A 17,324-nucleotide genomic window follows, 5' to 3' on the forward strand; every position below is an offset into this window, starting at 1 on the left:
CCTTTATGGTGAGCCTTGACATAGGCACAGCCATGACTGAACTTTGAGTCATGTCGCCAGCACGGATGTGCTGTCGCCCCTAGTAACGGGCTAGTTCAACTGGTGGTCTGACCTGTTGCCTAGCAAATGTAACCCATAATACTTGTTTTGTAGAACCTTGGGACCTTTGTAGTCGGCTACACCCTGTTTACACTTTTGGTTTCAGTTTTAGCCTATATATACCCCACCCTGAAAAATAAACGGGGCCTTGCTACGAAGAGAGCATGAGCCTGGAACTAAGTCTGTGAGACTGTTTGCTCTCCTGTTGTTCTTCCCTCGGGTTTGGGACCTGCTGGCAGGATTCTGACTTTGCGGCTCGCGACATTTTCCCTCCTACCTCTGTCTCTTACTTTTTGCCCACTCTCTCCACTCAGTTTCAGACTTGGTAGAGAAGCCATTAAAGGGAGTCTTCCTATTAGACCCCAGATCTTTTGGATTTAGCCCACGGTGAAGCTCAGTGGGCTACTAGCTGGAGGTGAGGGTGAAGGGCTTCCCAAGTCCTTTAACTACGATCCCATGCTAATCCGTCTCTTCCAGAATGGGCTTGCTCAGGGCCACACATGTTGCCACACTCCTGTAATCCAATCTACTGGGAAGCTGAAGCAGGAGAACCCCAAGTTCCAGGACAGCTTGGGCAAAACCAGGCCAATTTCCAGTATTTATATGTTCAAGCTTCTTTCCCACAATCATTCCAGACAGGATTCCATTCGGGCGCTGGATCCCCCTGAAGCAGGACTTGGCCTGGCCATTCTGCTCTTTCAACTTGGTGTCCCTGGGGGCCACTACTAATCAACTAGAAGAGGCGCTGTCACAAAACCCAGAAGGGAAAGATAAAGGGCTTCCTCCCTAGAATCTCATGTCCTATTTTTCCACCATCCTAACAGATGTATGGGAGACCCTCATGTCTGTGAAAACTTGAGTTTGGGTGTGATAGGACTATGACCATTTCTCTTCTTCCTCACCTGGTTCATTGCTAACGTCACCACGGCACTGGTGCTCATTTTACTTGACAGCACTTTCTGAACTCAGCGTGTAGCAAGGTTTTGCTCTGTGTAAACGGTGGCCCAATTGAGAGTGGAATAAGACTCTCAGGAAAAATCAGAGATTAACCAGTTGAGGACCGAAGGAGGCTTTTATCTATCCTTTTGATTCTTTTTCTTTTTACCCATCTCTTTTTAGTCTTATTTTCTTTTTTTTTTTTTTTTTTTTTTTTTTTGAGTTTATTGGTACATTTAGGGATACAGTACAGTTACATTCATTGTTGGGATCATGTACCTTTACATGGCAAGTCTTGATTCTCATTTTTTTCCCCTTACCTCTGCCCTCCCTTCACCCCCTCCTCCCCTCCCCATCTACAAACACTTTATTTTCATCTTTTCATTCTCTCACATTTTTTTCTTTTCCCTTTTTGTTCTTCCCCTACGTATCACACCTTCCCTACACCTTTAGCTCCTTTCCTCCCATTTCTAAATGTCAGTAATCTTATTAGAATCTTATGCATTGTTGCAGAATATTCACACCAGGGAAACTATTTGGTATTTACACATGTGGGACTTATTTATTTCACTTAGGAGTATATCTTCAATATGTATCCATTTTCCTATGAATGAATCTATTCTCTCGCTCTTTATGGCTGAGTAATATTCCATTTTATAGAAAAACCACAACTTCTTTATCCAGTTTCCAACGGATGGGCAAATAGGTTGTTTCCAAGATTTAGCTATTACAAACTGTGCCGCTATAAACATGGGTGCACATACTTCTCTGTGATATGATTCTTTTAGTTCTCTTGGAAAGATACCCAACAGAGGGATGGCTGGGTCAAATGGAACCTCCAGTCCAAGCTCTTTGAGGTATCTCCATATTGATTTCCATAGTGGTTGCACTAGTCTGCACTCCCACCAACAATGGAGGAGGGTTCCTTTCTCCCCACAACCCCGCCAACATTTGTTATTGTGTGATTTCTTGATAGCAGCCATTCTTTGTGGGGTGAGGTGGAATCTCAGTGTTGTTTTCATCTGCATCTCTCGAATGACCAGTGATGTGGAACATTTTTTCATATATTTTCTTGCTGCTTTCACTTCTTTGTATGAGAAATGTCTGTTCATTTCGGATGCCCATTTTTGGATCGGGTCTTTATATTTGGGGGGACTGATTGTTTTGAGTTCTTTATATATCCTTGATAATAGTCCTTTGTCTGAGGTACAGCTGGTAAAAATTTTTTCCCACATTGTAGATTGTCTCTTAGTTCTGCTAATGGTTTCTTTTGAAGTACAGAAGCTTTTTAGTAAGATGAGATCCCAGTTGTTGATTCTTTCTGCTAGTTCCCGTGCTACTGAGGATTTGTTCATAAAGTCTTTTCCTATACCAATGTCTTCCAGAGTTCTGCCTAACTTACTTTCCAGCAAGTTTAATGTTTCTGTTTTAATATTTAGATCTTTAATCCATTTGGATTTTAATTTAGTGCATGGCGAAAGATAAGGGTCTAATTTTAATCTGTGACAGGTTGATATCCAGTTTTTCCAACACCATTTATTAAAGAGGCTATCTTTCCTCCACTGAGGATGGTGAGCTCCTTTGTCGAAGATGAGGTAGCTGAGTACATCTGCATTTGTTTTTGTGTCTTCCAGTCTGTTCCATTGATCCTCAGGCCTATTTCTTTGCCAGTACCATGCTGATTTTATCACAGTGGCTTTGTAGTATAGTTTCAAATTGGGAATTGTTACACCTGGTGCCATGTGACTGTTGCCTATAATGGCTTTTGCTATTCTAGGTCTCTTGTGGTTCCAAATGAATTTTTGGATTCTTTTTTCTAGTTCTGTGAAATATAGTGTTGGAATTTCAATTGGCATTGCATTGAATGTATATAGCAGTTTCGGTAGTATGGCCATTTTCACTATGTTGATTCTTCCTACCCAGGAGCAGGGGATATCTTTCCATTTTTTTATATCCTCTTCGATTTCTTTTTTCAGAGTGCTGTAGTTTTCAGTGTAGAGATCTTTTGTTTCTTTTGTTAGATTGATTCCTAGATACTTCATTTTTTTGGATGCTATTGTAAAAGGAATTTTTTCCCTTATTTCTCTTTCTGTCTGTCTGTTATTTGTGTATAGAAAGGCTATTGATTTTTGGGTATTCACCTTGTATCCAGATACTTTACTGAATCTGTCAATTAAGTCTAGAAGTTTTTTGGTGGAGTTTTTTGGATCTTCAATGTAGAGTATCATATCATCAGCAAATAATGATAGTTTAACTTCTTCCTTTCCTATCTTTATTGCTTTAATTTCTTTCTCTTGTCTAATTGCTGTGGCTAATGTTTCCAGAACTATATTGAAGAGAAGTGGCGATAGTGGGCATCCTTGTCTTGTTCCTGATTTTAACATGAAGGTTTTCAGTTTTTGGCCATTCAATATGATGTTGGCTGATGGTTTTTCATAAATAGCCTTTATTAAATTGAGGTATAGACCATCTATTCCAATTTTTTGCAGGGTTTTTATCATGAATGGGTGTTGAATTTTATCAAATGCTTTTTCTGCATCTATTGAGAGGATCATATGGTTTTTGTCCTTGACTTTGTTAATATAATGTATTACATTCACTGACTTTCGTATGTTGAACCACCCTTGCATCTCTGGAATAAATCCGACTTGGTCATGATGGATGATCTTCTTAATAATCCTCTGTATTCTGTTTGCTAGTATCTTATTAAGGATTTTTGCATCTATATTCATTAAGGAGATTGGTCTGTAGTTCTCCTTTTTGGTTGTATCTTTCTCTGGTTTGGGAATCAGAGTGATACTTGCTTCCAGGAATGAATTTGGAAGTATAGCTTCTCTTTCAATTTCATTGAAAAGTTTGAAGAGTAATGGTAGTAGTTCTTCTCTAAATGTCTTGTAAAATTCAGCAGTGAATCCATCAGGGCCTGGGCTTTTCTTTGTTGGTAAGTTTTTAATTACATTTTCAATTTCACTGATTGTGATTGGGGTGTTTAAAATGTTTTTATCTTCTTCGTTCAACTTTGGTAATTCATAAGTATCTAGAAATCTGTCCATTTCTTCTGTGTTTTCCATTTTATTAGAGTACAGGTTCTCAAAGTAGGTGTTCATGATCCTCTGGATTTCTTTCGGATCTGTTGTGACTTCGCCTTTTTCATTCCTAATTGCATGGATCTGAGCCTTTTCTTTCCTTTTTTTGATAAGATTAGCTAAGGGTTTGTCAATTTTATTTATTCTTTCAAAAAACCAGCTCTTTGTTTCATTTATTTTTTGTATCGTTTTCTTAATTTCAATTGCATTGATTTCTGCTCGGATCTTTATAATTTCCTCTCTTGTTCGAGCTTTGGGTTTTTCTTGCTCTTGTTTTTCTAGGAGTCTAAGTTTCATCGTTAAGTTGTTTATTTGAGCCCGCTCTGTTTTCCTAGTGTGGGCATTCAATGTTATGAATTTTCCACGTAGAACTGCTTTCATTGTGTCCCAAAGATTCCTGTATGTTGTATTGGCATTCTCATTTATTTGTAAAAACTGTCTAATTTCTTCTTTAATTTCCTCTGTAATCCATTGATTGTTTAGGAGAGTGTTGTTCAGTTTCCATGTGCTTGTGAAGTTTCTATAGTTTCTTGTGCTATTGATGTCTAGTTTGATTGCACTATGATCTGATAATAAACAGGGGATGACTTCAATTTTTTTGCATTTATTTAGACCTGTTTTGTGAGCCAGTATGTGGTCTATTTTGGAGAATGATCCATGTGCAGCCGAAAAGAATGTATATTCTGGTTTTTGGGGGTGGAATACTCTATAAACATCTATTAAGTCCATGTGTTCCAAAGCTTGGTTCAGTTCTATTATTTCATTGTTGATTTTCTGCCTAGTAGATCTGTCAATTTGTGATAGTGGGGTATTTAAATCCCCCACTACAATTGTATTAGTGCTTATTTGGTTTTTCATGTTACTTAATATTTGTTTTATATAGTTGGGGGCATTTATATTTGGTGCATATATGTTTATGATTGTCAGCTCTTCCTCTTGAATTGTTCCCTTTACAAGGATGTAGTGTCCTTCTTTGTCTCTCTTAATGAGTTTTGGTTTGAAATTTACTTTATCTGAGAATAAGATTGCTACCCCTGCTTTTTTCTGGACTCCTGACGCATGGAGAATTGTTTTCCATCCTTTCACTTTCAGTCTATGGACTTCCTTTTGCACTAGGTGTGTTTCTTGTATACAACATATTGTTGGATTTTGCTTCTTAATCCATTCTGCCAATCTGTTTCTCTTGATTGGTGAATTGAGGCCATTAACATTGATGGTTACAACTGATATATTTTGACTTATTCTTGTCATGTTTTTGTCCATTTGTTGACTCTTTTTACTTTTTCTCCCATCTCCTTTTAGTTTCTTGCCTTGCCTATTTGATTTGGTCTGTTGGGCCTCATGTTATTGTGAATTTCGTTGTCCTTTTCTAGGATATTGTTTAGAATTCCTTGCAGTGCTGGTTTGGTGTTCATGAAATTTCTCAGGTGCTCTTTGTCGTGGAAGTATTTTATTTCCCCATCTATTTTGAAAGAGAGTTTTGCAGGATACAAAAGTCTAGGTTGGAGATTCTTTTCTTTTAGGACTTGGAATACCTCACTCCAGGCTCTCCTTGACCTAAGGGTTTGTGTTGAAAAGTCTGCTGTGATTCTAATGGGCTTCCCTTTGCATGTGATTTGTTTCTTTTCTCTTACTGCTTGTAGTATTTTGTTTTTCTGTTGGATTTCTGGAATCTTGATTATTATATGTCTAGGTGTAGATTTTTTTTGATCGTGGCTAGTTGGGGTTCTATATGCCTCACTTATCTGTATGTCTAATTCTTCCCTTCTGTTTGGGAAGTTTTCTGTCATTAATTCTGTGAAGAGCTTTTTTATATCATTTGTGTTTTCTCCTGTTTTTTCATGAATTCCTATCAGTCTTATGTTATTTTTCTTTGTATCGTCTAGGAGTTGTTGGATTGATTTCTCATGATCCCTTACTGTTTTTAATAGACCTCTTTTTTCACGGTCACTGACTGCTATCCTATCTTCTATATCTGAAATTCTATCTTCGCAATCTTTTATTCTGTTTCGTACACTTTCAATAGAGTTTTTAATCTCCTGGATATCTGTTTGAATCTGTTTTATGGATTCCATTTCTTTCCTCTGTTGGGCATTCATTGTTTCCATGTCTTTCTTATGCTGAGTCTTCATGGCTTCTATCACAGTCTTGAGCTCATCTATTTTTTTCTCAGTTTCTGCTCTAGAGTCTCGAATCATGACTTCTATTTTGCTCATCATCTCTCTGGCTAGCTGGGAAATTATTTCTGATTTGAATTTTTCTAGAGCCTGATTGATCAATTTTGTTACCTCCTGTGCTATGGGTCCAGGGAGTCCTGTTGGTTCACTATCAGACTTTTCATCCTCATTTGTCCTACTATTTGCTATTGGTGAACTGGATATTTGTTTTTGTGTCTTGCTTAAGTGTTTTCTCATTTTTATTTTTATTGTTGGGTTGTCCTTCTTTAATTTCTGGGTATTACTTAAATCTTCCTAATATAGTTGCGTTTTAGCTTTTGAGTTTCTAATGACTCATAGACATTCTCGTTTTCATAATATCAGAGAAAACAACTCTTTAAATCAATCACCACTCTTTGTCCCAATTGATACATTCAGCAGCCCAATAGGATCAGGCACAGCTTGCCAACTGACCACTTATGGTAGTCATTAATGTATCACCTTTAACTCATGTGAATTAGATTAATTTCAAGAAGCAGCTCATAGTATGTTTGCAGTGAATATTCTTTTCAATATGGCATCTTTACCATTTAGGATGGGGGGTTCGACTTAGAACAAGAGGATTAGATAAGTGAAAGAATTAGAGCAGGTTTGAAGTGAATCCAGAGGTTGTAGAATTACCTTACTATCTTTACAAAGCTATTAAGTTCAGGGGGGATAGAGAGAGTGCAGGAATAAGGACAGGAATATATCCCCTTAACAGTAACAGGCGCTTGCCTTCCCTTGAAGGTACAGAGCCATGAGTGAGGTAAAATGACTGGAGAAAAGAACATAAAGAGAAACCCGTCCTAAAAACAAAAAATAAAAAAAGAAGTCTGAGTTCTTCAGGAACTGGAATAAAAAGGGAGATGAGGGACACTATGGTGGAGCAAGAGACTGAGTTGGAGAGACAGGACAGAAAAAAGAAAGAAATTTTAGGGTGGAAAGAGGAAAAAAGAGACAAGAGAGAGGGAAAGAAAAAGAATTTGAAGGTCCTCTTTCAGGCTATCTCTGATCTCATATTATACCACATGCACAGTCATATGCGGAACCCAATCCCCTGGTTATAGCTAGCCAATGGCTGTTCCTCACGACTGAGACTGAACACAATCTACAAAGCCTAACTTTAGTTTCCTTACCCTCAGGGTTGAACTCCACTCCGTTCTATTACAGGTTTCCCCTGCCCTTTCTTTAAAGATGATCAAAGTTCGGAGCTCAGAAAACTACCCTTCATGGGAACCTATGCCTCTGCAGAGTTGGTCTAAGGACTGGCCCGATCAGGAGTTTTGAGAACGGGGGGGGGGGTCGTGTGGGTGTTTCAAGGGCGCCCGCGCGGCTACCTTCCTTCCTGGGTCTGTTGTCGCGCAGGCCGGGAGCTCCCGCGCAGGCCGGGAGCTCGCGCGCACGCCGCTGGGTGATCGCAGACAGGCAGGTCTAGTCTTATTTTCTTTAACATGAGTCAAGACTAAATTCTCAATTCTTTTATATTAAGGTTGAGGTGAAAGAGGGTATTCTGTACTTACTGTGCACGCAGTTTTTTAAACTATGCATAATAAAAAGATATTCATGAGGAGAAAGTATACAAATGACAGAGCATGCAGGTAGTTGTTTTTTAGGCTGGAAAATCATCGTTGATTTTTTCCCTTCTAATTTTCTACATTTCAAAAAGTATAATGTAATTATAATATTGTTTTATAAAGAAAAATTTAATCATTCATATTTTAAAATGTCAAAACTATTATGTTAATGTTAGTATTCTCTTTTAAAAAGAGAAAGATTAAATTACTTTTTTGTAGATGTTCTATCTTTCTGGGGTTTATATAAAATACTCTCTGGTTGATATTGCGACAACAGGAATATTGAAATTCAGTCTGTAAGGAATAATTGGATTATCTTCCCATGGTTTCACTTTGAGGATCCTGAGGACTCTACTAAAAAGCTTTAAAAATAAGCAAATTAAAAGATTTTCTCTGATGAGGGGTAGAACAACTATTTCCCCCATAACTGTTGTTTTGACTTTGTAGTAAGTTTGACCTTGTCTAAATTCTTGCTTAGCCAATTTCTACATTTCACCACAGGAAGATCATGTGGCCAGGCTGAATTCCCAGTTTTCATTTCTAAGATAATCTCTACCTTGTAAACTGGTTGTACTCAGAAATAAATATATATGTAAAAGTACTAGCTCTCTCACATCAAAACATGTCTGAATATTTACAGTTTATTACAGTTGTGATTCTGAGATCAAAATCCAATGTTCTTTATATTTCATAGCACAGCTCACTAATGTACAAATTGTAAAGCTCTCCTCTCAGGTTCGGAGCACACTTAAATGCTGTGCCTCATTTTCATCAAGTATTAAGCTATCAGAACTGTACTGACACATTTCAGGCACGGGCAATAGTGTAGTTGGCAAAACACATCACTGAAAGTAAGGATATTTACACATTGAGGTCGGTGGAAACATTTCTTCTGAGAATCTCAACTTCAGTACACTAACTTTTTATAGTAGTGAAGATTGGCTTCTTGCTAGAATCAATGGACCAAACAGGTTCCCCCTGGTTATGAGGTCACTTTGGAAATACCCCAGAGGACCTCCTGTCATACTGTGCTCCAGTCCCCAATGGGCTCTCTGTCACTCCAGCACTGTGATGTCTCCTTTTTACCCCTTGTCCCCTTCCCTGGTCACTGCTGTAATTTTAAAGGTATATGAGAAGACAGTTGGAGCCAGGCAACTTGTGAGTTTGTTTACATCTCTAACACTTGATAATTCTAAAACATGATTTTAAAAAATTAGCTTCTTGAGAAAAATGTGGTTGGTGGAATGGCTGGAGAAAGAGCAGGTTTTGTCTACACTGGGTTATAAATTTCTTGAGGGTATGTCTTTCCAGATTCATTCCTTATTATTTTTTTCAAGTTTTTGAAATGAATACTATTAAGGCAAAGAAAGGCAGATAGAAATGTCTATTCTGCCATAGGGCCGCAGCTGTATTCTACAGAGTTCACATGATCGGAAACTTTATCCTGAACATTGCTGTTCTCACGGGTGATGGGCTAGAATCTAGAGAGTGTCTTGCACAATTACTGTCACCTTCATTGTCGTTACAAACAAAACACAAAATCAGCCTGAGACAAACAAAAGAAAGCAGTCGAATGAGTAGTCAGCTGTGAGCTACAGCTTCTTCATTTATTTTGGTGTGCCTTCTTGATTATAATTGTTACAATCAAAAGACAACTGTTATGCAAACCGTGTTCTCTAATTAGCCAATTGTCTTTTCAGAAGTTGATATTTTAAAAAATTGTTCTGGGCCTAGTGTGTAGCTTGTGGTAGAGCTTTGCGCCTAGAACTCTTGAGACCCGAGGTTCAATCCCCAGTATGGGAAAAAAGGTGTTGTTCTGAGGAAGAAATGCTTCACTTAAGATTCAGGAGTGGAAGTGTGGCCCACCTAGCTCTAGAACTTTTAAAGGCAGCCACCCACCCGCCAGAAACCTTCAGAACACCTGGTTTTGATTATTCATCCTATTTTGAAGCAAAACTTTGGCCCTCGGTGTGCCCCAGACCTGGAGAATAGCACCCTGATTTTGGATGGATCTCTGCAGCGCCTTAAGGGTGAAGTTCTCGGGCACCCCAAGCATCCAGCAAGGGCCAGAAGAGAAGCGACTCCTGAGTGCTCCCCACGGTCTGTGAGGTCTGTCAGCTCTGCCGGCTCCTCACCCCTCAGGGAAGCACAGCACGGGTGCCAGGAAAGACCCGCTAGCGCGCTTCACTCCTTCCAGCCTCACCGGATACCGATGATCGATGATCGGTGATCGATGATCGGTGATCGACCAGAGCCGTCGATTCTCGTCCCTCCAGGAGGTCTGATCCAGTCTAATGTGGAGGAAAAGATTTGCACTAGACTGGGATCTCTGCCCATCTGGAGATTCCGTAACGTATTCTTATCAGTGCTTGCAACTACAGAACCAAGTTATTTTGAGTGAGGATTTGTAGTGCGCAGCTCAATTCCTTCAGCGTGCAAGCGGTGCTATTTATAGCTACCTCGTTTTATTGCTTTAATTTATGTATCTGAAAGAATCTGCTCTAATCGTGGGCGATTATCAGGAGGGAAGTGTGCACTCTTACACCTCAGGGGACCTGTTTGTGGGCCTGTGGTTTTAAAATAGCCTATTTATTCCCCAGTGGGCAGAAAATCAATTTTATGGATCTTCAAACATACACAATAACCACCAGAAATTTTAAAAAGTTAGGCATTAAAGTGGTGTTAGCACATTGTACATTTGCCTTATTGGCTTCTCCTTTTGGTCTGTTAGCAGTTACATATTTTCGATTGTGTACTTTCCGAGGTGTTTCTAGTGTCATACAGGACAGGGAGGACCACGGACTCGCTCCAGGGGTTGGAGAAGTTGACTGGGAAGACACCCGGCCCTAAGCAGCAGAAAGAAGAATCCCCAAGGCTAAGAGCAGTAGCACTGAAACCTCCCCCAGCTGCAAAGCTCTGCGGCCTAACCAGAAGCAGTTGGGTCAGTGAACCTTCCCAGCCCAGCCTTCCCTCTGACATCAGAGTTGTTTTTCTCCACCAAATGTTGGATGAAGATACTGTACTCTTCTTGACAACCAAAACCACTTTTGTTGTTTTTAGAATAAAATTAGAAGTTGCTGGTTTGACTGTTTATCCATATCGATCCCCAACAATGCCATTTCTTTAGCCCTCTGGGCCTGTCTTAGGTGCTTTCATTGACCCGAAAGCCATTGCTCTCCTATAAAAACCCTATTCCCGTTGAAGGCTCTTAATGCTGCCACCACCTCTCCCCCTGCCTCCCTCCCTCCCTCCTTCGTTTTGACTTTTTGGAGCAAGGTTTCCGTATATAGCCCAGACTGACTGAATTTGCAATCCTCCTGGGCACCGAGTCCTGAGAAGCCAGGCAGCGCACCTCCCTCTAGTCGTTCTCCTCCTGTGAAACAACCGCGCTCCTTTTGCTGCCCACTGTCCTGCATCTGCCTCTCCAACTTACTTCCCGAGCTTCATTTGGCCCAGACAGACACTGACCAGGCCAATGGGTCAGGCAGAGAAGAAGGCGGAGGGGACTTTGGCCCCAAAGGCATAATGGCAACCATGAGGACACTGGGTCCACAGAAGAGAGAGGTGGCCAGGAGCAGAGATGGGCATGCCGGCTCCCCTGCTGTCCCCAGCATCAGCAGAGAACCATCGCCATCAAAGGGGAGCGGCGTCTTCATCCTCGGGTGCTGACAGGATGCTGACACAGGGATGTCCCTCGGCGCCACAGCGAGGGTGCGGTGGTTGCAGACCAGAGAGAAGAGAAAGTAGAAGGAGGTAAAGGCTTCCTCGCCCTTGCCCAGGGGCGAGGGCTGGAGTTCTGCTCCCAGCAGGCCCAGCGCCCAGTTAGACACTCCATCGGACCCTCAACCTCACCAGACAGTGAGACGCTGCGGGTGAGCCGCCCGACGTAAGGCACAGGAGGCAAGCGAGCAGGAGCCTGAGCACATCTTGGACCTTTCTAGTATCTGGATAGAGAAAATCCCTTTTTTATTGGTACATGTTTGTAGTGCATAGTGATTATGGTCCTCATGGGCAGTTGGTGCAAGGACATAACACATCATATCTATAGCATATATGACACACATATGGCACATACATGACATAGACCACATATATGATATATGTGACATACATGACACATGATATATGACATTTGTGATATATGTGGTATATGAGGTATATATAATATGTATGGTGTATATGTATTCTTTAAGAGCATTTAACAATGTTTATGTGTGTGTCCATGACACATTCTTTTTTATTTTTATGTAAATCCTTAAAATATATATATATATTTTGTACCGGGGATCAAACTCGCAGGGCCTTGAACTTGGGAGGCAGTCGGTGGAACCACTGAGCTAAATCCCCAGCCCCACATCGTAATTTTTTCACTCCCTCTCTGGCCCTCCCTCCATCTCTTGGTCTCCTTCCCTCTTACAAAAGATCTATCCCCTTATTTCCAGATAGAGAAAAGTCTTACGAGTGCTGACGGCCTGAAAGAAAATGCTTATTTAGGGAATCTGGGATTTCTTTTTCTTAGCAATAGAGATGAATTGGAATTGCTGCTGTGTTTTGCTTTTCTTCTTTAGCAGAGAAAAGTGGCATTGAGGAAAATTTTTCTGGAAAACACAGGGCATGGATTGGAAAATGGAAAAAAGAGGTGGAAAATTCACGAGATAAAGGGGATTGAGCTCAAGGGTGACGGTGGGACTAGAAAGGAACGAATGTGTGTGAGAGAAAATACAAACGAAGAGTTTGCAAAACTTGTATGCAACTGAATATGAAGACTTAGAAAAGACGAGTTTCAAAGGTGACTCAGCGTTGAACGCTCGTGAGAGAAACATATTGCTACCTGTCAGGAGGTAAGAAGACCGGCTTCCCACTGTTGCCCCCGTCAATCTTTCCCTGAGCTTACTGGGGTGGGAGCAGCTCTTTCTGTTGAAGTTGATAAAATAAAATTGTTTGGTTCAAGTAATTCAAGCAAGGTTAGAGAAAGAATGAAGCCTTTCTCTAATTATGAAAATTTTCTAACTACACAGGAAGATAACAAAGGAAAGCCCAACAAAGACATATGTACGATTCTTTTAAATCAGTATTTTTGGAATATTATTTTATTTATGTCTAGTGAGGATATGCTAATTTTTATTAACAAAATTGTATACCTCTCAGTAAATATATAACCTATTATTTGTCAGTTAAAAAGTTATATGTTTCTTTATGTTCAAAACAATTGACTTATCTCATGACATGGAGTAAGACAACATTTCACATTGCAGTTTTTCTAGCACTTCCGTCAATAACATAAGTCAAGTTTTGTTTTGCTGAACCTGTTGGTAACTGCATTGTTGCTTCATTTGGAAAAGAATGACGTTCTGATTTCAATTAGCTTTCAGTTACAGAATCTTAAAAGTAATTATCTGACCCACAGATATCTCAAACCACTGTTTGATTTTTCTATATTAAAATCAGAAAATGAAACATATCCTGTGTAGGAAAGTTTTAACTAAAAAAATAACCAAAGAAAGAAAAAAAAGGCACATTCATTTAGGGCTTTCCATCTGTGCCTAATATCAATACTGAAAAAAATGGGCAAAAAATGTTCTTCCTCCTTTTCTAGGGATATTTTTCTCTTTCTTCAGTTTTCTTTTGCAGTTTTTTTTTCTTTTTTTGAAATAGGAAAGCACTTGGGAGTCCACTAAGGGTTTAAGACTCAGAGGATGGCCCTGGTGGTGATCAACTCAGGGCAATTAGCATAGCCTTCACTTTAAATTTTTTTTATCATTTTTTTATGGTGAGCACATCCTGAGCCCTTTCTTCTAAATATCTTGAGATATGTTTGTCAATAAAAAAAACTTATAGCCATAAGAAAAATCAGAATTGAAATCACAATGAGATACAACTATACAGTCAATGGGATGTTTAAAATGTAAAAAGATTGAGACAATGAAACAAATCACTCTTTTCTAGTAAACAGGACTGTGTCCTAAATTTAGCTGACTGAGGCCTTAAAAATTGTCAGTTCATAGGGCCAGGGATTTAGCTCAGCTGTTCAGTGGCCTGCCTTGCAAGCACAAGGACCCGAGTTCAATCCCCGGTACCCCCCCAAAAAAAAACTGTCAGCTCAACTCACCCAATTTACAATTGCATTTGTGTTACGTGCTTTTATGTGCAAGATGCTCAGGAGTGATTCTGTTTGGTGGTTCTATTCACAAAATCCAAAGGAGGAGGACAGATTACATTTATCCCAAAGAGAAAGAGTTGTGTAGCCAGCACGGCATTCTCAATTTATCGCAGGGTGTCCACCCAAATTCCTACTGCCTGGAGTCCCAAGAAAGTCAAGAAGATAGTCCCAATTAAACCAGTGGTGGACTTAAAATAATTTTTATGAGCCAGTATGTACAAGTAAAAACTCAGTTAGTTGGTTGTTTTCAGAGAATGTTTCTATGAAATCACTTGAAAATATGGCCATCTCACTACCTGTGAGGCCACTGGGCTAATGGAGTGGCTTTCTCTTCTCTTCTTCGTGATGCTTTTAGCTTGGCATGGATAATATGAAAGTCTTCTCCAGTCCACAGTTGCTAGTCAATGAATTTTTTTTTTTCCTACTCAACAAATTTTTAGTTCTTGGTATTACAGGAAGTGAAGAGAGTTCCTTTGGAAAGCAAGACTGGTGTGTTAGTTTGCTGGGTTGTTGTACAGAGTACCATGGTCCGGGGAGCTTCACCCACAGAAATGAATTTTCTCATAGCTAGAAGATGGGGGTCTGAGATCAAGGTGACAGCAGGGGTGGTCCCGTCTGGGGCTGCATGAGAAGGTTCTGCTCCAGGCCTCTTTCCTTGGCTTGTAGGGAGACATCTCCCTGTGTCTTCCCTCCAATTTCTGCTTATACACATCTAGGTCCAAATTGCCTCGTCTTACAAAGACACAGTCTTATTGAATTAGAGCCCACCATAAATTAACTCATTCTAAGTTGATTGCCTTTTTAAGATCCTGTCTTTAAATACAGTAATGTCCCCTCTTCCACAGGGGACACATTCCAAGACCCCTGGTGAACACCTGAAATCATGGATAGTCCTGGATCTATCCGTGTATAAATATACTATGAATAATACGTTAGATCATTTCTATACATATCTATACTAAATTTTAGTTTCCACATTATGTAAGAAGTTGGACACAATAATGAGATACAGCAATTATAACAATATAGTGTAATAAAGTTATTTGAAACTCGGGAGTTGTGTATCTCTGGAATTTCCCATTTAATATTTTTGGACGGTGGCCGAACATAGGTTATAGAAACCGTGGAAAGCAAAACTGTGACAAAGGGAACCACACTCTGTGGTCACATTCTGAGGTACTAGAGGTGAGGACTTCATCCTATGAATTTTGGAGGGGACACAATTCAGCCCATGATATCTGGAGAGTCTTGTGGACTTTGACAATGGGCTGGCTGCTAGCTCCAAGTCTTCGCTCAGCTTCTTGGGAAAGCTGGGTGCTAAGTGGCCCCCAAACAATACCAGCACTGTCTGCACACACCCTGGCCTTGTCATTCTTTGACATCTGTCACTGCAGGTCCAACTGTGCCCATCCCTGCCTCACAAAGCTCCCGGTAATGCTTCCTGCGGCCACCTGGTGAGGAGTCCTCCATAGACCTGGTCCAGAGTGCAAATCCTTGGGGTGCCCTGCTGGGTTCCCAGCCATACTTGTCACCTGAGCTTCTGAAGCAGCCCTGCCTGGAGTCCATGCAGCCCCTTTGCAGAGGCCCTACACTTGTCAGTGTCCGAGACCAGACGTCCCCCTGCCCTCTCCGGCCTGCTCTCTCGGCCAGGCCATCTTACCATGTTCTCTTTGTCCCAGTTTCACTTGAAATGAGCAACCTCTGGTGTGTGAATGCGTGCGGGGACGCAGGGAGGGCACAGTGGGTGGGTGGTGGCCTCACCTAGATTTGACTTTTCAGGGTCAGCTCTGAGTGACCCACCCTCTCCTTTAGAGTCTCTTTGCAGCAGGGCCTGGAAAGTAAGTTGCTACCACAGAGCAAAACTCATACAAATTTATTTACTGCATGACATATGGCAGGAGAGCCTCATGAAGACATGAAACAGAGCCAGTAACTATTTTAGACAGAACTGGACAAACAGTAAATTTTGAAGAAGTAACTAAATTACGTAGCGAGGCGTAAAAGAGGAATCATTTTAACAAGGCCTGTAGAGAAGTGTTTCACTTTTGACTTGTAATCTTTGGTGAAAATGTTGCTTTTCCTTCTAGCTTAGGGAAAGTGCCTTTCATGTGGAAATTTCATCTTCTGCATTTAAGAAATAGAAAATAGGTCAAAACGAACTTCTTGCACCTGCTCTTTTTCAAGAGCCTTTAACTCAAAATAGTCAAGATGCCAGGGTGGTATGTTTTTAACTCCTTCAGTAGCTGCAGATATGTGGAGAATCACAGATCTTACAGGACAAGCTGTAAGAAACCTTAGGGCTACTTTTACCAGTATCTTAAGTCCACCGTTACATCATAGTTCATAACAGACTAAACTCTCTAAGTGGGAAAGCTAGGACACGTGCAACGATGTGCTACTATGAGTGAAAACTGCGTGAAGACTTCCGTAGCCCCCACCGCAGCGTGCCCCACCACTGGCAGCATCCTCCCGAAATCCGCTGCCCCTAAGGTGGGTGAATCTCCTCTGTCCACAGGAGGGCGGACTGGAGGTGATGCCCAAACCAGGCTCAGCCAATCGGTGTCCCTTCCTGGATATTTGGAGTTGGACGTGGAGATAGCAGCGCTCGACGTGGCGAGACCTTTCAGGCCCCCCAGTATCCCGTAGCACCCACGTTAGGGTGCTGGCATCCATTCCTCACTATACCGCCATGAGCCCCTTCCTGTTCTGCGGTCAGGACCCCGGTCTTCCGGAAGTGTTAGGAAAGTCCGGCGGGGGGAAGAGGTTGTTTATGAGGGGCAGAGCAGGGCAGCAGGAGTCCATGGAAGCACCCCCCCCCTTTGTTAGAGGAGTCAAAGTGATCCGCTGCTGCCACCAATGGATGGTTTTTTACAGGTAGAGAAGGAAGATCAAAACCCAGCTCCCTCTTGTGGCTTCTTGGTCCAAAGAGAGGGTCAGGGTAAGTGTGGGTTTGCTCTGATGGCCACTGAGGCTCTGCAGGCCAGGGTGGATCCTAGCCCTGGTGAGCAACGTCTCTTCCCAACTCTGCTGTGTCTGGAGAGCTGGGTGTCCCTCATCTCCGGAACTCACTTCTCCAGCCTCATTTCCTGACCTCCCCTTTCCCTGCAAAAGTGTGTTGCAGCCTGGGTCTTCCATCCTCTTTGCAATGTGTTGTTAGGACACCAATCCTGTCCTTTTTTTTCAAGGTCTTTCCTTTCAACTTCCACAATTTTCCCTCCCCCACCTCCCCTCCTCTCCCCTCCCTTCTCTCTCAACAAAACCTACTGCATTG

Source organism: Fukomys damarensis, unplaced genomic scaffold (genome assembly GCF_012274545.1).
Source record: "Fukomys damarensis isolate Sample0158 unplaced genomic scaffold, DMR_v1.0_HiC HiC_scaffold_26, whole genome shotgun sequence".
In the NCBI taxonomy this organism is placed as follows: domain Eukaryota; kingdom Metazoa; phylum Chordata; class Mammalia; order Rodentia; family Bathyergidae; genus Fukomys; species Fukomys damarensis.